At 40.2% G+C, this 23,734-nt stretch overlaps 2 non-coding genes across 2 annotated transcripts; both read left to right on the forward strand.

Moving 5' to 3' along the window:
• The first annotated feature begins 16,112 nt into the window (after positions 1-16,112).
• On the forward strand, positions 16,113-16,185 carry TRNAK-UUU (transfer RNA lysine (anticodon UUU)). The gene has a single exon. It is a non-coding gene; the product is annotated as a tRNA-Lys (tRNA).
• A 6,994-nt stretch (positions 16,186-23,179) lies between these two features.
• Positions 23,180-23,252, forward strand: TRNAK-UUU (transfer RNA lysine (anticodon UUU)). Its single transcript has one exon. It is a non-coding gene; the product is annotated as a tRNA-Lys (tRNA).
• Positions 23,253-23,734: the final 482 nt, after the last annotated feature.

Consider the following 23,734-nt stretch of genomic DNA (forward strand, 5'->3'; position numbering starts at 1 on the left):
TATTTGCTAAAGCAAGCGGTCAAATGTCTTTATTGAGCACATCTTTGATTTTCCACTGAGTCTCTGCATCTTCAGTGCCGTGTTCTACTGTGCAAAACCAAGGGTATAGAAGCAGCTTGAGAACATCTTTGCTTATTGCAGAAACAACCCTTCTATGTCTCTTTAGCAGATTTTGATCACATTTTTGATTTTCCACCAAAGCTTTGTTTCTTTAGCTCCATATCTTATGTTAAGACGCTTAGAGGAGCTAAGAAGAGCATTTTTCAGAGCCTGGATAGCTCAGTCGGTAGAGCATCAGACTTTTAATCTGAGGGTCCATGGTTCAAGTCCCTGTTCAGGCGTACTTGCTAAAGCAAGCTGTCAAATGTCTTTATTGAGCACATCTTTGATTTTCCACTGAGTCTTTGCTTCTTTATTGTCGTGTTCTACTGTGCAAAACTGAGGGTATAGAAGCAGCTTGAGAAAATCTTTGTTTTTTGCAGAAACAACCCTTCTATGTCTGTTTAGCAAATTTTGGTTACATTGTTGGTTTTCCACCAAAGCTTTGTTTCTTTACCTCCATATTTTATGTTAAGACGCTTAGAGGAGCTAAGAAGAGCATTTTTCAGAGCCTGGATAGCTCAGTCAGTAGAGCATCAGACTTTTAATCTGAGGGTCCAGGGTTCAAGTCCCTGTTCAGGCGTATTTGCTAAAGCAAGCTGTCAAATGTCTTTATTGAGCACATCTTTGATTTTCCACTGAGTCTTTGCTTCTGTATTGTCGTGTTCTACTGTGCAAAACCAAGGGTATAGAAGCAGCTTGAGAACATCTTTGTTTTTTGCAGAAACAACCCTTCTATGTCTCTTTAGCAGATTTTGAGCACATTTTTGATTTTCCACCAAAGCTTTGTTTCTTTACCTCCATATTTTATGTTAAGACGCTTAGAGGAGCTAAGAAGAGCATTTTTCAGAGCCTGGATAGCTCAGTCGGTAGAGCATCAGACTTTTAATCTGAGGGTCCAGGGTCCCTGTTCAGGCATACTTGCTAAAGCAAGCTGTCAAATGTCTTTATTGAGCACATCTTTGATTTTCCACTGAGTCTTTGCTTCTTTATTGTCGTGTTCTACTGTGCAAAACTGACGGTATAGTAGCAGCTTGAGAACATCTTTGGTTATTGCAGAAACAACCCTTCTATGTCTGTTTAGCAGATTTTGAGCACATTTTTGATTTTCCACCAAAGCTTTGTTTCTTTACCGCCATATTTTATCTTAAGACACTTAGAGGAGCTAAAAAGAGCATTTTTCAGAGCCTGGATAGCTCAGTCGGTAGAGCATCAGACTTTTAATCTGAGGGTCCAGGGTACAAGTCCCTGTTCAGGCGTGCTTGCTAAAGCAAGCTGTCAAATGTCTTTATTGAGCACATCTTTGATTTTCCACTGAGTCTTTGCTTCTTTATTGTCGTGTTCTACTGTGCAAAACCGACGGTATAGAAGCAGCTTGAGAACATCTTTGGTTATTGCAGAAACAACCCTTCTATGTCTGTTTAGCAGATTTTGAGCACATTTTTGATTTTCCACCAAAGCTTTGTTTCTTTACCTCCATATTTTATGTTAAGACGCTTAGAGGAGCCAAGAAGAGCATTTTTCGGAGCCTGGATAGCTCAGTCGGTAGAGCATCAGACTTTTAATCTGAGGGTCCAGGGTTCAAGTCCCTGTTCAGGTGTATTTGCTAAAGCAAGCTGTCAAATGTTTTTATTGAGCACATCTTTGATTTTCCACTAAGTCTCTGCATCTTTATTGTCGTGTTCTACTGTGCAAAACCAAGGGTATAGAAGCAGCTTGAGAACATCTTTGTTTTTTGCAGAAACAACCCTTCTATGTCTGTTTAGCAGATTTTGAGCACATTTTTGATTTTCCACCAAAGCTTTGTTTCTTTACCTCCATATTTTATGTTAAGACGCTTAGAGGAGCTAAGAAGAGCATTTTTCAGAGCCTGGATAGCTCAGTCGGTAGAGCATCAGACTTTTAAGCTGAGGGTCCAGGGTCCCTGTTCAGGCGTACTTGCTAAAGCAAGCTGTCAAATGTCTTTATTGAGCACATCTTTGATTTTCCACTAAGTCTCTGCATCTTCAGTGCCGTGTTCAACTGTGCAAAACCAAGGGTATAGAAGCAGCTTGAGAACATCTTTGCTTATTGCAGAAACAACCCTTCTATGTCTGTTTAGCAGATTTTGAGCACATTTTTGATTTTCCACCAAAGCTTTGTTTCTTTACCTCCATATTTTATGTTAAGACGCTTAGAGGAGCTAAGAAGAGCATTTTTCAGAGCCTGGACAGCTCAGGCGGTAGAGCATCAGACTTTTAATCTGAGGGTCCAGGGTTCAAGTCCCTGTTCAGGCGTATTTGCTAAAGCAAGCTGTCAAATGTCTTTATTGAGCACATCTTTGATTTTCCACTGAGTCTCTGCATCTTCAGTGCCGTGTTCTACTGTGCAAAACCAAGGGTATAGAAGCAGCTTGAGAACATCTTTGCTTATTGCAGAAACAACCCTTCTATGTCTCTTTAGCAGATTTTGAGCACATTTTTGATTTTCCACCAAAGCTTTGTTTCTTTACCTCCATATTTTATGTTAAGACGCTTAGAGGAGCTAAGAAGAGCATTTTTCAGAGCCTGGATAGCTCAGTCGGTAGAGCATCAGACTTTTAATCTGAGGGTCCATGGTTCAAGTCCCTGTTCAGGCGTACTTGCTAAAGCAAGCTGTCAAATGTCTTTATTGAGCACATCTTTGATTTTCCACTGAGTCTTTGCTTCTTTATTGTCGTGTTCTACTGTGCAAAACTGAGGGTATAGAAGCAGCTTGAGAAAATCTTTGTTTTTTGCAGAAACAACCCTTCTATGTCTGTTTAGCAAATTTTGGTTACATTGTTGGTTTTCCACCAAAGCTTTGTTTCTTTACCTCCATATTTTATGTTAAGACGCTTAGAGGAGCTAAGAAGAGCATTTTTCAGAGCCTGGATAGCTCAGTCAGTAGAGCATCAGACTTTTAATCTGAGGGTCCAGGGTTCAAGTCCCTGTTCAGGCGTATTTGCTAAAGCAAGCTGTCAAATGTCTTTATTGAGCACATCTTTGATTTTCCACTGAGTCTTTGCTTCTGTATTGTCGTGTTCTACTGTGCAAAACCAAGGGTATAGAAGCAGCTTGAGAACATCTTTGTTTTTTGCAGAAACAACCCTTCTATGTCTCTTTAGCAGATTTTGAGCACATTTTTGATTTTCCACCAAAGCTTTGTTTCTTTACCTCCATATTTTATGTTAAGACGCTTAGAGGAGCTAAGAAGAGCATTTTTCAGAGCCTGGATAGCTCAGTCGGTAGAGCATCAGACTTTTAATCTGAGGGTCCAGGGTCCCTGTTCAGGCGTACTTGCTAAAGCAAGCTGTCAAATGTCTTTATTGAGCACATCTTTGATTTTCCACTGAGTCTTTGCTTCTTTATTGTCGTGTTCTACTGTGCAAAACTGACGGTATAGTAGCAGCTTGAGAACATCTTTGGTTATTGCAGAAACAACCCTTCTATGTCTGTTTAGCAGATTTTGAGCACATTTTTGATTTTCCACCAAAGCTTTGTTTCTTTACCGCCATATTTTATCTTAAGACACTTAGAGGAGCTAAAAAGAGCATTTTTCAGAGCCTGGATAGCTCAGTCGGTAGAGCATCAGACTTTTAATCTGAGGGTCCAGGGTACAAGTCCCTGTTCAGGCGTGCTTGCTAGAGCAAGCTGTCAAATGTCTTTATTGAGCACATCTTTGATTTTCCACTGAGTCTTTGCTTCTTTATTGTCGTGTTCTACTGTGCAAAACCGACGGTATAGTAGCAGCTTGAGAACATCTTTGGTTATTGCAGAAACAACCCTTCTATGTCTGTTTAGCAGATTTTGAGCACATTTTTGATTTTCCACCAAAGCTTTGTTTCTTTACCTCCATATTTTATGTTAAGACGCTTAGAGGAGCCAAGAAGAGCATTTTTCGGAGCCTGGATAGCTCAGTCGGTAGAGCATCAGACTTTTAATCTGAGGGTCCAGGGTTCAAGTCCCTGTTCAGGCGTATTTGCTAAAGCAAGCTGTCAAATGTCTTTATTGAGCACATCTTTGATTTTCCACTGAGTCTTTACTTCTGTATTGTCGTGTTCTACTGTGCAAAACCAAGGGTATAGAAGCAGCTTGAGAACATCTTTGTTTTTTGCAGAAACAACCCTTCTATGTCTGTTTAGCAGATTTTGAGCACATTTTTGATTTTCCACCAAAGCTTTGTTTCTTTACCTCCATATTTTATGTTAAGACGCTTAGAGGAGCTAAGAAGAGCATTTTTCAGAGCCTGGATAGCTCAGTCGGTAGAGCATCAGACTTTTAAGCTGAGGGTCCAGGGTCCCTGTTCAGGCGTACTTGCTAAAGCAAGCTGTCAAATGTCTTTATTGAGCACATCTTTGATTTTCCACTGAGTCTTTGCTTCTGTATTGTCGTGTTCTGTGCAAAACCAAGGGTATAGAAGCAGCTTGAGAACATCTTTGCTTATTGCAGAAACAACCCTTCTATGTCTCTTTAGCAGATTTTGAGCACATTTTTGATTTTCCACCAAAGCTTTGTTTCTTTACCTCCATATTCTATGTTAAGACGCTTAGAGGAGCTAAGAAGAGCATTTTTCAGAGCCTGGATAGCTCAGTCGGTAGAGCATCAGACTTTTAATCTTCAGGCGTACTTGCTAAAGCAAGCTGTCAAATGTCTTTATTGAGCACATCTTTGATTTTCCACTGAGTCTTTGCTTCTTTATTGTCGTGTTCTACTGTGCAAAACTGAGGGTATAGAAGCAGCTTGAGAAAATCTTTGTTTTTTGCAGAAACAACCCTTCTATGTCTGTTTAGCAAATTTTGGTTACATTGTTGGTTTTCCACCAAAGCTTTGTTTCTTTACCTCCATATTTTATGTTAAGACGCTTAGAGGAGCTAAGAAGAGCATTTTTCAGAGCCTGGATAGCTCAGTCAGTAGAGCATCAGACTTTTAATCTGAGGGTCCAGGGTTCAAGTCCCTGTTCAGGCGTATTTGCTAAAGCAAGCTGTCAAATGTCTTTATTGAGCACATCTTTGATTTTCCACTGAGTCTTTGCTTCTGTATTGTCGTGTTCTACTGTGCAAAACCAAGGGTATAGAAGCAGCTTGAGAACATCTTTGTTTTTTGCAGAAACAAACCTTCTATGTCTCTTTAGCAGATTTTGAGCACATTTTTGATTTTCCACCAAAGCTTTGTTTCTTTACCTCCATATTTTATGTTAAGACGCTTAGAGGAGCTAAGAAGAGCATTTTTCAGAGCCTGGATAGCTCAGTCGGTAGAGCATCAGACTTTTAATCTGAGGGTCCAGGGTCCCTGTTCAGGCGTACTTGCTAAAGCAAGCTGTCAAATGTCTTTATTGAGCACATCTTTGATTTTCCACTGAGTCTTTGCTTCTTTATTGTCGTGTTCTACTGTGCAAAACTGACGGTATAGTAGCAGCTTGAGAACATCTTTGGTTATTGCAGAAACAACCCTTCTATGTCTGTTTAGCAGATTTTGAGCACATTTTTGATTTTCCACCAAAGCTTTGTTTCTTTACCTCCATATTTTATGTTAAGACGCTTAGAGGAGCCAAGAAGAGCATTTTTCAGAGCCTGGATAGCTCAGTCGGTAGAGCATCAGACTTTTAATCTGAGGGTCCAGGGTACAAGTCCCTGTTCAGGCGTGCTTGCTAGAGCAAGCTGTCAAATGTCTTTATTGAGCACATCTTTGATTTTCCACTGAGTCTTTGCTTCTTTATTGTCGTGTTCTACTGTGCAAAACCGACGGTATAGAAGCAGCTTGAGAACATCTTTGCTTATTGCAGAAACAACCCTTCTATGTCTGTTTAGCAAATTTTGAGCACATTGTTGATTTTCCACCAAAGCTTTGTTTCTTTACATCAATATTTTATGTTAAGACGCTTAGAGGAGCTAAGAAGAGCATTTTTCAGAGCCTGGATAGCTCAGTCGGTAGAGCATCAGACTTTTAATCTGAGGGTCCAGGGTTCAAGTCCCTGTTCAGGCGTACTTGCTAAAGCAAGCTGTCAAATGTCTTTATTGAGCACATCTTTGATTTTCCACTAAGTCTCTGCATCTTTATTGTCGTGTTCTACTGTGCAAAACCGACGGTATAGTAGCAGCTTGAGAACATCTTTGGTTATTGCAGAAACAACCCTTCTATGTCTGTTTAGCAGATTTTGAGCACATTTTTGATTTTCCACCAAAGCTTTGTTTCTTTACCTCCATATTTTATGTTAAGACGCTTAGAGGAGCTAAGAAGAGCATTTTTCAGAGCCTGGATAGCTCAGTCGGTAGAGCATTTGCTAAAGCAAGCTGTCAAATGTCTTTATTGAGCACATCTTTGATTTTCCACTGAGTCTCTGCATCTTCAGTGCCGTGTTCTACTGTGCAAAACCAAGGGTATAGAAGCAGCTTGAGAACATCTTTGCTTATTGCAGAAACAACCCTTCTATGTCTGTTTAGCAGATTTTGAGCACATTTTTGATTTTCCACCAAAGCTTTGTTTCTTTACCTCCATATTTTATGTTAAGACGCTTAGAGGAGCTAAGAAGAGCATTTTTCAGAGCCTGGATAGCTCAGTCGGTAGAGCATCAGACTTTTAAGCTGAGGGTCCAGGGTTCAAGTCCCTGTTCAGGCGTACTTGCTAAAGCAAGCTGTCAAATGTCTTTATTGAGCACATCTTTGATTTTCCACTAAGTCTCTGCATCTTTATTGTCGTGTTCTACTGTGCAAAACCGACGGTATAGTAGCAGCTTGAGAACATCTTTGGTTATTGCAGAAACAACCCTTCTATGTCTGTTTAGCAGATTTTGAGCACATTTTTGATTTTCCACCAAAGCTTTGTTTCTTTACCTCCATATTTTATGTTAAGACGCTTAGAGGAGCTAAGAAGAGCATTTTTCAGAGCCTGGATAGCTCAGTCGGTAGAGCATCAGACTTTTAATCTGAGGGTCCAGGGTCCCTGTTCAGGCGTACTTGCTAAAGCAAGCTGTCAAATGTCTTTATTGAGCACATCTTTGATTTTCCACTGAGTCTTTGCTTCTTTATTGTCGTGTTCTACTGTGCAAAACTGACGGTATAGTAGCAGCTTGAGAACATCTTTGGTTATTGCAGAAACAACCCTTCTATGTCTGTTTAGCAGATTTTGAGCACATTTTTGATTTTCCACCAAAGCTTTGTTTCTTTACCTCCATATTTTATGTTAAGACGCTTAGAGGAGCCAAGAAGAGCATTTTTCAGAGCCTGGATAGCTCAGTCGGTAGAGCATCAGACTTTTAATCTGAGGGTCCAGGGTACAAGTCCCTGTTCAGGCGTGCTTGCTAGAGCAAGCTGTCAAATGTCTTTATTGAGCACATCTTTGATTTTCCACTGAGTCTTTGCTTCTTTATTGTCGTGTTCTACTGTGCAAAACCGACGGTATAGAAGCAGCTTGAGAACATCTTTGCTTATTGCAGAAACAACCCTTCTATGTCTGTTTAGCAAATTTTGAGCACATTGTTGATTTTCCACCAAAGCTTTGTTTCTTTACATCAATATTTTATGTTAAGACGCTTAGAGGAGCTAAGAAGAGCATTTTTCAGAGCCTGGATAGCTCAGTCGGTAGAGCATCAGACTTTTAATCTGAGGGTCCAGGGTTCAAGTCCCTGTTCAGGCGTACTTGCTAAAGCAAGCTGTCAAATGTCTTTATTGAGCACATCTTTGATTTTCCACTAAGTCTCTGCATCTTTATTGTCGTGTTCTACTGTGCAAAACCGACGGTATAGTAGCAGCTTGAGAACATCTTTGGTTATTGCAGAAACAACCCTTCTATGTCTGTTTAGCAGATTTTGAGCACATTTTTGATTTTCCACCAAAGCTTTGTTTCTTTACCTCCATATTTTATGTTAAGACGCTTAGAGGAGCTAAGAAGAGCATTTTTCAGAGCCTGGATAGCTCAGTCGGTAGAGCATTTGCTAAAGCAAGCTGTCAAATGTCTTTATTGAGCACATCTTTGATTTTCCACTGAGTCTCTGCATCTTCAGTGCCGTGTTCTACTGTGCAAAACCAAGGGTATAGAATCAGCTTGAGAACATCTTTGCTTATTGCAGAAACAACCCTTCTATGTCTGTTTAGCAGATTTTGAGCACATTTTTGATTTTCCACCAAAGCTTTGTTTCTTTACCTCCATATTTTATGTTAAGACGCTTAGAGGAGCTAAGAAGAGCATTTTTCAGAGCCTGGATAGCTCAGTCGGTAGAGCATCAGACTTTTAATCTGAGGGTCCAGGGTTCAAGTCCCTGTTCAGGCGTACTTGCTAAAGCAAGCTGTCAAATGTCTTTATTGAGCACATCTTTGATTTTCCACTAAGTCTCTGCATCTTTATTGTCGTGTTCTACTGTGCAAAACCGACGGTATAGTAGCAGCTTGAGAACATCTTTGGTTATTGCAGAAACAACCCTTCTATGTCTGTTTAGCAGATTTTGAGCACATTTTTGATTTTCCACCAAAGCTTTGTTTCTTTACCTCCATATTTTATGTTAAGACGCTTAGAGGAGCTAAGAAGAGCATTTTTCAGAGCCTGGATAGCTCAGTCGGTAGAGCATCAGACTTTTAATCTGAGGGTCCAGGGTCCCTGTTCAGGCGTACTTGCTAAAGCAAGCTGTCAAATGTCTTTATTGAGCACATCTTTGATTTTCCACTAAGTCTCTGCATCTTCAGTGCCGTGTTCTACTGTGCAAAACTGACGGTATAGTAGCAGCTTGAGAACATCTTTGGTTATTGCAGAAACAACCCTTCTATGTCTGTTTAGCAGATTATGAGCACATTTTTGATTTTCCACCAAAGCTTTGTTTCTTTACCGCCATATTTTATCTTAAGACACTTAGAGGAGCTAAAAAGAGCATTTTTCAGAGCCTGGATAGCTCAGTCAGTAGAGCATCAGACTTTTAATCTGAGGGTCCAGGGTACAAGTCCCTATTCAGGCGTGCTTGCTAGAGCAAGCTGTCAAATGTCTTTATTGAGCACATCTTTGATTTTCCACTGAGTCTTTGCTTCTTTATTGTCGTGTTCTACTGTGCAAAACCGACGGTATAGTAGCAGCTTGAGAACATCTTTGGTTATTGCAGAAACAACCCTTCTATGTCTGTTTAGCAGATTTTGAGCACATTTTTGATTTTCCACCAAAGCTTTGTTTCTTTACCTCCATATTTTATGTTAAGACGCTTAGAGGAGCCAAGAAGAGCATTTTTCGGAGCCTGGATAGCTCAGTCGGTAGAGCATCAGACTTTTAATCTGAGGGTCCAGGGTTCAAGTCCCTGTTCAGGCGTATTTGCTAAAGCAAGCTGTCAAATGTCTTTATTGAGCACATCTTTGATTTTCCACTGAGTCTTTGCTTCTGTATTGTCGTGTTCTACTGTGCAAAACCAAGGGTATAGAAGCAGCTTGAGAACATCTTTGTTTTTTGCAGAAACAACCCTTCTATGTCTGTTTAGCAGATTTTGAGCACATTTTTGATTTTCCACCAAAGCTTTGTTTCTTTACCTCCATATTTTATGTTAAGACGCTTAGAGGAGCTAAGAAGAGCATTTTTCAGAGCCTGGATAGCTCAGTCGGTAGAGCATCAGACTTTTAAGCTGAGGGTCCAGGGTCCCTGTTCAGGCGTACTTGCTAAAGCAAGCTGTCAAATGTCTTTATTGAGCACATCTTTGATTTTCCACTGAGTCTTTGCTTCTGTATTGTCGTGTTCTGTGCAAAACCAAGGGTATAGAAGCAGCTTGAGAACATCTTTGCTTATTGCAGAAACAACCCTTCTATGTCTGTTTAGCAGATTTTGAGCACATTTTTGATTTTCCACCAAAGCTTTGTTTCTTTACCTCCATATTTTATGTTAAGACGCTTAGAGGAGCTAAGAAGAGCATTTTTCAGAGCCTGGATAGCTCAGTCGGTAGAGCATCAGACTTTTAAGCTGAGGGTCCAGGGTTCAAGTCCCTGTTCAGGCGTACTTGCTAAAGCAAGCTGTCAAATGTCTTTATTGAGCACATCTTTGATTTTCCACTAAGTCTCTGCATCTTTATTGTCGTGTTCTACTGTGCAAAACCGACGGTATAGTAGCAGCTTGAGAACATCTTTGGTTATTGCAGAAACAACCCTTCTATGTCTGTTTAGCAGATTTTGAGCACATTTTTGATTTTCCACCAAAGCTTTGTTTCTTTACCTCCATATTTTATGTTAAGACGCTTAGAGGAGCTAAGAAGAGCATTTTTCAGAGCCTGGATAGCTCAGTCGGTAGAGCATCAGACTTTTAATCTGAGGGTCCAGGGTCCCTGTTCAGGCGTACTTGCTAAAGCAAGCTGTCAAATGTCTTTATTGAGCACATCTTTGATTTTCCACTGAGTCTTTGCTTCTTTATTGTCGTGTTCTACTGTGCAAAACTGACGGTATAGTAGCAGCTTGAGAACATCTTTGGTTATTGCAGAAACAACCCTTCTATGTCTGTTTAGCAGATTTTGAGCACATTTTTGATTTTCCACCAAAGCTTTGTTTCTTTACCTCCATATTTTATGTTAAGACGCTTAGAGGAGCCAAGAAGAGCATTTTTCAGAGCCTGGATAGCTCAGTCGGTAGAGCATCAGACTTTTAATCTGAGGGTCCAGGGTACAAGTCCCTGTTCAGGCGTGCTTGCTAGAGCAAGCTGTCAAATGTCTTTATTGAGCACATCTTTGATTTTCCACTGAGTCTTTGCTTCTTTATTGTCGTGTTCTACTGTGCAAAACCGACGGTATAGAAGCAGCTTGAGAACATCTTTGCTTATTGCAGAAACAACCCTTCTATGTCTGTTTAGCAAATTTTGAGCACATTGTTGATTTTCCACCAAAGCTTTGTTTCTTTACATCAATATTTTATGTTAAGACGCTTAGAGGAGCTAAGAAGAGCATTTTTCAGAGCCTGGATAGCTCAGTCGGTAGAGCATCAGACTTTTAATCTGAGGGTCCAGGGTTCAAGTCCCTGTTCAGGCGTACTTGCTAAAGCAAGCTGTCAAATGTCTTTATTGAGCACATCTTTGATTTTCCACTAAGTCTCTGCATCTTTATTGTCGTGTTCTACTGTGCAAAACCGACGGTATAGTAGCAGCTTGAGAACATCTTTGGTTATTGCAGAAACAACCCTTCTATGTCTGTTTAGCAGATTTTGAGCACATTTTTGATTTTCCACCAAAGCTTTGTTTCTTTACCTCCATATTTTATGTTAAGACGCTTAGAGGAGCTAAGAAGAGCATTTTTCAGAGCCTGGATAGCTCAGTCGGTAGAGCATTTGCTAAAGCAAGCTGTCAAATGTCTTTATTGAGCACATCTTTGATTTTCCACTGAGTCTCTGCATCTTCAGTGCCGTGTTCTACTGTGCAAAACCAAGGGTATAGAATCAGCTTGAGAACATCTTTGCTTATTGCAGAAACAACCCTTCTATGTCTGTTTAGCAGATTTTGAGCACATTTTTGATTTTCCACCAAAGCTTTGTTTCTTTACCTCCATATTTTATGTTAAGACGCTTAGAGGAGCTAAGAAGAGCATTTTTCAGAGCCTGGATAGCTCAGTCGGTAGAGCATCAGACTTTTAATCTGAGGGTCCAGGGTTCAAGTCCCTGTTCAGGCGTACTTGCTAAAGCAAGCTGTCAAATGTCTTTATTGAGCACATCTTTGATTTTCCACTAAGTCTCTGCATCTTTATTGTCGTGTTCTACTGTGCAAAACCGACGGTATAGTAGCAGCTTGAGAACATCTTTGGTTATTGCAGAAACAACCCTTCTATGTCTGTTTAGCAGATTTTGAGCACATTTTTGATTTTCCACCAAAGCTTTGTTTCTTTACCTCCATATTTTATGTTAAGACGCTTAGAGGAGCTAAGAAGAGCATTTTTCAGAGCCTGGATAGCTCAGTCGGTAGAGCATCAGACTTTTAATCTGAGGGTCCAGGGTCCCTGTTCAGGCGTACTTGCTAAAGCAAGCTGTCAAATGTCTTTATTGAGCACATCTTTGATTTTCCACTAAGTCTCTGCATCTTCAGTGCCGTGTTCTACTGTGCAAAACTGACGGTATAGTAGCAGCTTGAGAACATCTTTGGTTATTGCAGAAACAACCCTTCTATGTCTGTTTAGCAGATTATGAGCACATTTTTGATTTTCCACCAAAGCTTTGTTTCTTTACCGCCATATTTTATCTTAAGACACTTAGAGGAGCTAAAAAGAGCATTTTTCAGAGCCTGGATAGCTCAGTCAGTAGAGCATCAGACTTTTAATCTGAGGGTCCAGGGTACAAGTCCCTATTCAGGCGTGCTTGCTAGAGCAAGCTGTCAAATGTCTTTATTGAGCACATCTTTGATTTTCCACTGAGTCTTTGCTTCTTTATTGTCGTGTTCTACTGTGCAAAACCGACGGTATAGTAGCAGCTTGAGAACATCTTTGGTTATTGCAGAAACAACCCTTCTATGTCTGTTTAGCAGATTTTGAGCACATTTTTGATTTTCCACCAAAGCTTTGTTTCTTTACCTCCATATTTTATGTTAAGACGCTTAGAGGAGCCAAGAAGAGCATTTTTCGGAGCCTGGATAGCTCAGTCGGTAGAGCATCAGACTTTTAATCTGAGGGTCCAGGGTTCAAGTCCCTGTTCAGGCGTATTTGCTAAAGCAAGCTGTCAAATGTCTTTATTGAGCACATCTTTGATTTTCCACTGAGTCTTTGCTTCTGTATTGTCGTGTTCTACTGTGCAAAACCAAGGGTATAGAAGCAGCTTGAGAACATCTTTGTTTTTTGCAGAAACAACCCTTCTATGTCTGTTTAGCAGATTTTGAGCACATTTTTGATTTTCCACCAAAGCTTTGTTTCTTTACCTCCATATTTTATGTTAAGACGCTTAGAGGAGCTAAGAAGAGCATTTTTCAGAGCCTGGATAGCTCAGTCGGTAGAGCATCAGACTTTTAAGCTGAGGGTCCAGGGTCCCTGTTCAGGCGTACTTGCTAAAGCAAGCTGTCAAATGTCTTTATTGAGCACATCTTTGATTTTCCACTGAGTCTTTGCTTCTGTATTGTCGTGTTCTGTGCAAAACCAAGGGTATAGAAGCAGCTTGAGAACATCTTTGCTTATTGCAGAAACAACCCTTCTATGTCTGTTTAGCAGATTTTGAGCACATTTTTGATTTTCCACCAAAGCTTTGTTTCTTTACCTCCATATTTTATGTTAAGACGCTTAGAGGAGCTAAGAAGAGCATTTTTCAGAGCCTGGATAGCTCAGTCGGTAGAGCATCAGACTTTTAATCTGAGGGTCCAGCGTTCAAGTCCCTGTTCAGGCGTATTTGATAAAGCAAGCTGTCAAATGTCTTTATTGAGCACATCTTTGATTTTCCACTGAGTCTCTGCATCTTCAGTGCCGTGTTCTACTGTGCAAAACCAAGGGTATAGAAGCAGCTTGAGAACATCTTTGCTTATTGCAGAAACAACCCTTCTATGTCTCTTTAGCAGATTTTGAGCACATTGTTGATTTTCCACTGAGTCTTTGCTTCTTTATTGTCGTGTTCTACTGTGCAAAACTGAGGGTATAGAAGCAGCTTGAGAAAATCTTTGTTTTTTGCAGAAACAACCCTTCTATGTCTGTTTAGCAAATTTTGGTTACATTGTTGGTTTTCCACCAAAGCTTTGTTTCTTTACCTCCATATTTTATGTTAAGACGCTTAGAGGAGCTAAGAAGAGCATTTTTCAGAGCCTGGATAGCTCAGTCAGTAGAGCATCAGACTTTTAGTCCCTGTTCAGGCGTATTTGCTAAAGCAAGCTGTCAAATGTCTTTATTGAGCACATCTTTGATTTTCCACTGAGTCTTTGCTTCTGTATTGTCATGTTCTACTGTGCAAAACCAAGGGTATAGAAGCAGCTTGAGAACATCTTTGTTTTTTGCAGAAACAACCCTTCTATGTCTCTTTAGCAGATTTTGAGCACATTTTTGATTTTCCACCAAAGCTTTGTTTCTTTACCTCCATATTTTATGTTAAGACGCTTAGAGGAGCTAAGAAGAGCATTTTTCAGAGCCTGGATAGCTCAGTCGGTAGAGCATCAGACTTTTAATCTGAGGGTCCAGGGTCCCTGTTCAGGCGTACTTGCTAAAGCAAGCTGTCAAATGTCTTTATTGAGCACATCTTTGATTTTCCACTGAGTCTTTGCTTCTTTATTGTCGTGTTCTACTGTGCAAAACTGACGGTATAGTAGCAGCTTGAGAACATCTTTGGTTATTGCAGAAACAACCCTTCTATGTCTGTTTAGCAGATTTTGAGCACATTTTTGATTTTCCACCAAAGCTTTGTTTCTTTACCGCCATATTTTATCTTAAGACACTTAGAGGAGCTAAAAAGAGCATTTTTCAGAGCCTGGATAGCTCAGTCGGTAGAGCATCAGACTTTTAATCTGAGGGTCCAGGGTACAAGTCCCTGTTCAGGCGTGCTTGCTAGAGCAAGCTGTCAAATGTCTTTATTGAGCACATCTTTGATTTTCCACTGAGTCTTTGCTTCTTTATTGTCGTGTTCTACTGTGCAAAACCGACGGTATAGTAGCAGCTTGAGAACATCTTTGGTTATTGCAGAAACAACCCTTCTATGTCTGTTTAGCAGATTTTGAGCACATTTTTGATTTTCCACCAAAGCTTTGTTTCTTTACCTCCATATTTTATGTTAAGACGCTTAGAGGAGCCAAGAAGAGCATTTTTCAGAGCCTGGATAGCTCAGTCGGTAGAGCATCAGACTTTTAATCTGAGGGTCCAGGGTACAAGTCCCTGTTCAGGCGTGCTTGCTAGAGCAAGCTGTCAAATGTCTTTATTGAGCACATCTTTGATTTTCCACTGAGTCTTTGCTTCTTTATTGTCGTGTTCTACTGTGCAAAACCGACGGTATAGAAGCAGCTTGAGAACATCTTTGCTTATTGCAGAAACAACCCTTCTATGTCTGTTTAGCAAATTTTGAGCACATTGTTGATTTTCCAACAAAGCTTTGTTTCTTTACATCAATATTTTATGTTAAGACGCTTAGAGGAGCTAAGAAGAGCATTTTTCAGAGCCTGGATAGCTCAGTCGGTAGAGCATCAGACTTTTAATCTGAGGGTCCAGGGTTCAAGTCCCTGTTCAGGCGTACTTGCTAAAGCAAGCTGTCAAATGTCTTTATTGAGTACATCTTTGATTTTCCACTAAGTCTCTGCATCTTTATTGTCGTGTTCTACTGTGCAAAACCGACGGTATAGTAGCAGCTTGAGAACATCTTTGGTTATTGCAGAAACAACCCTTCTATGTCTGTTTAGCAGATTTTGAGCACATTTTTGATTTTCCACCAAAGCTTTGTTTCTTTACCTCCATATTTTATGTTAAGACGCTTAGAGGAGCTAAGAAGAGCATTTTTCAGAGCCTGGATAGCTCAGTCGGTAGAGCATTTGCTAAAGCAAGCTGTCAAATGTCTTTATTGAGCACATCTTTGATTTTCCACTGAGTCTCTGCATCTTCAGTGCCGTGTTTTACTGTGCAAAACCAAGGGTATAGAAGCAGCTTGAGAACATCTTTGCTTATTGCAGAAACAACCCTTCTATGTCTGTTTAGCAGATTTTGAGCACATTTTTGATTTTCCACCAAAGCTTTGTTTCTTTACCTCCATATTTTATGTTAAGACGCTTAGAGGAGCTAAGAAAAGCATTTTTCAGAGCCTGGATAGCTCAGTCGGTAGAGCATCAGACTTTTAATCTGAGGGTCCAGGGTTCAAGTCCCTGTTCAGGCGTACTTGCTAAAGCAAGCTGTCAAATGTCTTTATTGAGCACATCTTTGATTTTCCACTAAGTCTCTGCATCTTTATTGTCGTGTTCTACTGTGCAAAACCGACGGTATAGTAGCAGCTTGAGAACATCTTTGGTTATTGCAGAAACAACCCTTTTATGTCTGTTTAGCAGATTTTGAGCACATTTTTGATTTTCCACCAAAGCTTTGTTTCTTTACCTCCATATTTTATGTTAAGACGCTTAGAGGAGCTAAGAAGAGCATTTTTCAGAGCCTGGATAGCTCAGTCGGTAGAGCGTCAGACTTTTAATCTGAGGGTCCAGGGTTCAAGTCCCTGTTCAGGCATATTTGCTAAAGCAAGCTGTCAAATGTCTTTATTGAGCACATCTTTGATTTTCCACTGAGTCTCTGCATCTTCAGTGCCGTGTTCTACTGTGCAAAACCAAGGGTATAGAAGCAGCTTGAGAACATCTTTGCTTATTGCAGAAACAACCCTTCTATGTCTCTTTAGCAGATTTTGAGCACATTTTTGATTTTCCACCAAAGCTTTGTTTCTTTACCTCCATATTTTATGTTAAGACGCTTAGAGGAGCTAAGAAAAGCATTTTTCAGAGCCTGGATAGCTCAGTCGGTAGAGCATCAGACTTTTAATCTGAGGGTCCATGGTTCAAGTCCCTGTTCAGGCGTACTTGCTAAAGCAAGCTGTCAAATGTCTTTATTGAGCACATCTTTGATTTTCCACTGAGTCTTTGCTTCTTTATTGTCGTGTTCTACTGTGCAAAACTGAGGGTATAGAAGCAGCTTGAGAAAATCTTTGTTTTTTTCAGAAACAACCCTTCTATGTCTGTTTAGCAAATTTTGGGTACATTGTTGATTTTCCACCAATGCTTTGTTTCTTTACCTCCATATTTTATGTTAAGACGCTTAGAGGAGCTAAGAAGAGCATTTTTCAGAGCCTGGATAGCTCAGTCGGTAGAGCATCAGACTTTTAATCTGAGGGTCCAGGGTTCAAGTCCCTGTTCAGGCGTATTCGCTAAAGCAAGCTGTCAAATGTCTTTATTGAGCACATCTTTGATTTTCCACTGAGTCTTTGCTTCTGTATTGTCGTGTTCTACTGTGCAAAACCAAGGGTATAGAAGCAGCTTGAGAACATCTTTGTTTTTTGCAGAAACAACCCTTCTATGTCTCTTTAGCAGATTTTGAGCACATTTTTGATTTTCCACCAAAGCTTTGTTTCTTTACCTCCATATTTTATGTTAAGACACTTAGAGGAGCTAAGAAGAGCATTTTTCAGAGCCTGGATAGCTCAGTCGGTAGAGCATCAGAATTTTAATCTGAGGGTCCAGGGTCCCTGTTCAGGCGTACTTGCTAAAGCAAGCTGTCAAATGTCTTTATTGAGCACATCTTTGATTTTCCACTGAGTCTTTGCTTCTGTATTGTCGTGTTCTACTGTGCAAAACTGACGGTATAGTAGCAGCTTGAGAACATCTTTGGTTATTGCAGAAACAACCCTTCTATGTCTGTTTAGCAGATTTTGAGCACATTTTTGATTTTCCACCAAAGCTTTGTTTCTTTACCGCCATATTTTATCTTAAGACACTTAGAGGAGCTAAAAAGAGCATTTTTCAGAGCCTGGATAGCTCAGTCGGTAGAGCATCAGACTTTTAATCTGAGGGTCCAGGGTACAAGTCCCTGTTCAGGCGTGCTTGCTAGAGCAAGCTGTCAAATGTCTTTATTGAGCACATCTTTGATTTTCCACTGAGTCTTTGCTTCTTTATTGTCGTGTTCTACTGTGCAAAACCGACGGTATAGTAGCAGCTTGAGAACATTTTTCGTTATTGCAGAAACAACCCTTCTATGTCTGTTTAGCAGATTTTGAGCACATTTTTGATTTTCCACCAAAGCTTTGTTTCTTTACCTCCATATTTTATGTTAAGACGCTTAGAGGAGCCAAGAAGAGCATTTTTCAGAGCCTGGATAGCTCAGTCGGTAGAGCATCAGACTTTTAATCTGACGGTCCAGGGTACAAGTCCCTGTTCAGGCGTGCTTGCTAGAGCAAGCTGTCAAATGTCTTTATTGAGCACATCTTTGATTTTCCACTGAGGCTTTGCTTCTTTATTGTCGTGTTCTACTGTGCAAAACCAACGGTATAGAAGCAGCTTGAGAACATCTTTGCTTATTGCAGAAACAACCCTTCTATGTCTGTTTAGCAAATTTTGAGCACATTGTTGATTTTCCACCAAAGCTTTGTTTCTTTACCTCAATATTTTATGTTAAGACGCTTAGAGGAGCTAAGAAGAGCATTTTTCAGAGCCTGGATAGCTCAGTCGGTAGAGCATCAGACTTTTAATCTGAGGGTCCAGGGTTCAAGTCCCTGTTCAGGTGTACTTGCTAAAGCAAGCTGTCAAATGTCTTTATTGAGCACATCTTTGATTTTCCACTGAGTCTTTGCTTCTTTATTGTCGTGTTCTACTGTGCAAAACTGAGGGTGTAGAAGCAGCTTGAGAAAATCTTTGTTTTTTGCAGAAACAACCCTTCTATGTCTGTTTAGCAAATTTTGGGTACATTGTTGATTTTCCACCAAAGCTTTGTTTCTTTACCTCCATATTTTATGTTAAGACGCTTAGAGGAGCTAAGAAGAGCATTTTTCAGAGCCTGGATAGCTCAGTCGGTAGAGCATCAGACTTTTAATCTGAGGGTCCAGGGTTCAAGTCCCTGTTCAGGCGTATTTGCTAAAGCAAGCTGTCAAATGTCTTTATTGAGCACATCTTTGATTTTCCACTGAGTCTTTGCTTCTGTATTGTCGTGTTCTACTGTGCAAAACCAAGGGTATAGAAGCAGCTTGAGAACATCTTTGTTTTTTGCAGAAACAACCCTTCTATGTCTCTTTAGCAGATTTTGAGCACATTTTTGATTTTCCACCAAAGCTTTGTTTCTTTACCTCCATATTTTATGTTAAGACGCTTAGAGGAGCTAAGAAGAGCATTTTTCAGAGCCTGGATAGCTCAGTCGGTAGAGCATCAGACTTTTAATCTGAGGGTCCAGGGTCCCTGTTCAGGCGTACTTGCTAAAGCAAGCTGTCAAATGTCTTTATTGAGCACATCTTTGATTTTCCACTGAGTCTTTGCTTCTTTATTGTCGTGTTCTACTGTGCAAAACTGACGGTATAGTAGCAGCTTGAGAACATCTTTGGTTATTGCAGAAACAACCCTTCTATGTCTGTTTAGCAGATTTTGAGCACATTTTTGATTTTCCACCAAAGCTTTGTTTCTTTACCGCCATATTTTATCTTAAGACACTTAGAGGAGCTAAAAAGAGCATTTTTCAGAGCCTGGATAGCTCAGTCGGTAGAGCATCAGACTTTTAATCTGAGGGTCCAGGGTACAAGTCCCTGTTCGGGCGTGCTTGCTAGAGCAAGCTGTCAAATGTCTTTATTGAGCACATCTTTGATTTTCCACTGAGTCTTTGCTTCTTTATTGTCGTGTTCTACTGTGCAAAACCGACGGTATAGTAGCAGCTTGAGAACATCTTTGGTTATTGCAGAAACAACCCTTCTATGTCTGTTTAGCAGATTTTGAGCACATTTTTGATTTTCCACCAAAGCTTTGTTTCTTTACCTCCATATTTTATGTTAAGACGCTTAGAGGAGCCAAGAAGAGCATTTTTCAGAGCCTGGATAGCTCAGTCGGTAGAGCATCAGACTTTTAATCTGAGGGTCCAGGGTACAAGTCCCTGTTCAGGCGTGCTTGCTAGAGCAAGCTGTCAAATGTCTTTATTGAGCACATCTTTGATTTTCCACTGAGTCTTTGCTTCTTTATTGTCGTGTTCTACTGTGCAAAACCGACGGTATAGAAGCAGCTTGAGAACATCTTTGCTTATTGCAGAAACAACCCTTCTATGTCTGTTTAGCAGATTTTAAGCCCATTTTTTATTTTCCACCAAAGCTTTGTTTCTTTACCTCCATATTTTATGTTGAGATGCTTAGAGGAGCACAAAAGAGCATTTTTCAGAGCCTGGATAGCTCAGTCGGTAGAGCATCAGACTTTTAATCTGAGGGTCCAGGGTTCAAGTCCCTGTTCAGGCGTATTTGCTAAAGCAAGCTGTCAAATATGTTTATTGAGCACATCTTTGATTTTCCACTGAGTCTTTGCTTCTGTATTGTCGTGTTCTACTGTGCAAAACCAAGGGTATAGAAGCAGCTTGAGAACATCTTTGTTTTTTGCAGAAACAACCCTTCTATGTCTCTTTAGCAGATTTTGAGCACATTTTTGATTTTCCACCAAAGCTTTGTTTCTTTACCTCCATATTTTATGTTAAGACGCTTAGAGGAGCTAAGAAGAGCATTTTTCAGAGCCTGGATAGCTCAGTCGGTAGAGCATCAGACTTTTAATCTGAGGGTCCAGGGTCCCTGTTCAGGCGTACTTGCTAAAGCAAGCTGTCAAATGTCTTTATTGAGCACATCTTTGATTTTCCACTGAGTCTTTGCTTCTTTATTGTCGTGTTCTACTGTGCAAAACTGACGGTATAGTAGCAGCTTGAGAACATCTTTGGTTATTGCAGAAACAACCCTTCTATGTCTGTTTAGCAGATTTTGAGCACATTTTTGATTTTCCACCAAAGCTTTGTTTCTTTACCGCCATATTTTATCTTAAGACACTTAGAGGAGCTAAAAAGAGCATTTTTCAGAGCCTGGATAGCTCAGTCGGTAGAGCATCAGACTTTTAATCTGAGGGTCCAGGGTACAAGTCCCTGTTCAGGCGTACTTGCTAAAGCAAGCTGTCAAATGTCTTTATTGAGCACATCTTTGATTTTCCACTGAGTCTTTGCTTCTTTATTGTCGTGTTCTACTGTGCAAAACTGAGGGTATAGAAGCAGCTTGAGAAAATCTTTGTTTTTTGCAGAAACAACCCTTCTATGTCTGTTTAGCAAATTTTGGTTACATTGTTGGTTTTCCACCAAAGCTTTGTTTCTTTACCTCCATATTTTATGTTAAGACGCTTAGAGGAGCTAAGAAGAGCATTTTTCAGAGCCTGGATAGCTCAGTCAGTAGAGCATCAGACTTTTAGTCCCTGTTCAGGCGTATTTGCTAAAGCAAGCTGTCAAATGTCTTTATTGAGCACATCTTTGATTTTCCACTGAGTCTTTGCTTCTGTATTGTCATGTTCTACTGTGCAAAACCAAGGGTATAGAAGCAGCTTGAGAACATCTTTGTTTTTTGCAGAAACAACCCTTCTATGTCTCTTTAGCAGATTTTGAGCACATTTTTGATTTTCCACCAAAGCTTTGTTTCTTTACCTCCATATTTTATGTTAAGACGCTTAGAGGAGCTAAGAAGAGCATTTTTCAGAGCCTGGATAGCTCAGTCGGTAGAGCATCAGACTTTTAATCTGAGGGTCCAGGGTCCCTGTTCAGGCGTACTTGCTAAAGCAAGCTGTCAAATGTCTTTATTGAGCACATCTTTGATTTTCCACTGAGTCTTTGCTTCTTTATTGTCGTGTTCTACTGTGCAAAACTGACGGTATAGTAGCAGCTTGAGAACATCTTTGGTTATTGCAGAAACAACCCTTCTATGTCTGTTTAGCAGATTTTGAGCACATTTTTGATTTTCCACCAAAGCTTTGTTTCTTTACCGCCATATTTTATCTTAAGACACTTAGAGGAGCTAAAAAGAGCATTTTTCAGAGCCTGGATAGCTCAGTCGGTAGAGCATCAGACTTTTAATCTGAGGGTCCAGGGTACAAGTCCCTGTTCAGGCGTGCTTGCTAGAGCAAGCTGTCAAATGTCTTTATTGAGCACATCTTTGATTTTCCACTGAGTCTTTGCTTCTTTATTGTCGTGTTCTACTGTGCAAAACCGACGGTATAGTAGCAGCTTGAGAACATCTTTGGTTATTGCAGAAACAACCCTTCTATGTCTGTTTAGCAGATTTTGAGCACATTTTTGATTTTCCACCAAAGCTTTGTTTCTTTACCTCCATATTTTATGTTAAGACGCTTAGAGGAGCCAAGAAGAGCATTTTTCAGAGCCTGGATAGCTCAGTCGGTAGAGCATCAGACTTTTAATCTGAGGGTCCAGGGTACAAGTCCCTGTTCAGGCGTGCTTGCTAGAGCAAGCTGTCAAATGTCTTTATTGAGCACATCTTTGATTTTCCACTGAGTCTTTGCTTCTTTATTGTCGTGTTCTACTGTGCAAAACCGACGGTATAGAAGCAGCTTGAGAACATCTTTGCTTATTGCAGAAACAACCCTTCTATGTCTGTTTAGCAAATTTTGAGCACATTGTTGATTTTCCAACAAAGCTTTGTTTCTTTACATCAATATTTTATGTTAAGACGCTTAGAGGAGCTAAGAAGAGCATTTTTCAGAGCCTGGATAGCTCAGTCGGTAGAGCATCAGACTTTTAATCTGAGGGTCCAGGGTTCAAGTCCCTGTTCAGGCGTACTTGCTAAAGCAAGCTGTCAAATGTCTTTATTGAGTACATCTTTGATTTTCCACTAAGTCTCTGCATCTTTATTGTCGTGTTCTACTGTGCAAAACCGACGGTATAGTAGCAGCTTGAGAACATCTTTGGTTATTGCAGAAACAACCCTTCTATGTCTGTTTAGCAGATTTTGAGCACATTTTTGATTTTCCACCAAAGCTTTGTTTCTTTACCTCCATATTTTATGTTAAGACGCTTAGAGGAGCTAAGAAGAGCATTTTTCAGAGCCTGGATAGCTCAGTCGGTAGAGCATTTGCTAAAGCAAGCTGTCAAATGTCTTTATTGAGCACATCTTTGATTTTCCACTGAGTCTCTGCATCTTCAGTGCCGTGTTTTACTGTGCAAAACCAAGGGTATAGAAGCAGCTTGAGAACATCTTTGCTTATTGCAGAAACAACCCTTCTATGTCTGTTTAGCAGATTTTGAGCACATTTTTGATTTTCCACCAAAGCTTTGTTTCTTTACCTCCATATTTTATGTTAAGACGCTTAGAGGAGCTAAGAAAAGCATTTTTCAGAGCCTGGATAGCTCAGTCGGTAGAGCATCAGACTTTTAATCTGAGGGTCCAGGGTTCAAGTCCCTGTTCAGGCGTACTTGCTAAAGCAAGCTGTCAAATGTCTTTATTGAGCACATCTTTGATTTTCCACTAAGTCTCTGCATCTTTATTGTCGTGTTCTACTGTGCAAAACCGACGGTATAGTAGCAGCTTGAGAACATCTTTGGTTATTGCAGAAACAACCCTTTTATGTCTGTTTAGCAGATTTTGAGCACATTTTTGATTTTCCACCAAAGCTTTGTTTCTTTACCTCCATATTTTATGTTAAGACGCTTAGAGGAGCTAAGAAGAGCATTTTTCAGAGCCTGGATAGCTCAGTCGGTAGAGCGTCAGACTTTTAATCTGAGGGTCCAGGGTTCAAGTCCCTGTTCAGGCATATTTGCTAAAGCAAGCTGTCAAATGTCTTTATTGAGCACATCTTTGATTTTCCACTGAGTCTCTGCATCTTCAGTGCCGTGTTCTACTGTGCAAAACCAAGGGTATAGAAGCAGCTTGAGAACATCTTTGCTTATTGCAGAAACAACCCTTCTATGTCTCTTTAGCAGATTTTGAGCACATTTTTGATTTTCCACCAAAGCTTTGTTTCTTTACCTCCATATTTTATGTTAAGACGCTTAGAGGAGCTAAGAAAAGCATTTTTCAGAGCCTGGATAGCTCAGTCGGTAGAGCATCAGACTTTTAATCTGAGGGTCCATGGTTCAAGTCCCTGTTCAGGCGTACTTGCTAAAGCAAGCTGTCAAATGTCTTTATTGAGCACATCTTTGATTTTCCACTGAGTCTTTGCTTCTTTATTGTCGTGTTCTACTGTGCAAAACTGAGGGTATAGAAGCAGCTTGAGAAAATCTTTGTTTTTTTCAG

Source organism: Eleutherodactylus coqui, chromosome 7 (genome assembly GCF_035609145.1).
Source record: "Eleutherodactylus coqui strain aEleCoq1 chromosome 7, aEleCoq1.hap1, whole genome shotgun sequence".
In the NCBI taxonomy this organism is placed as follows: domain Eukaryota; kingdom Metazoa; phylum Chordata; class Amphibia; order Anura; family Eleutherodactylidae; genus Eleutherodactylus; species Eleutherodactylus coqui.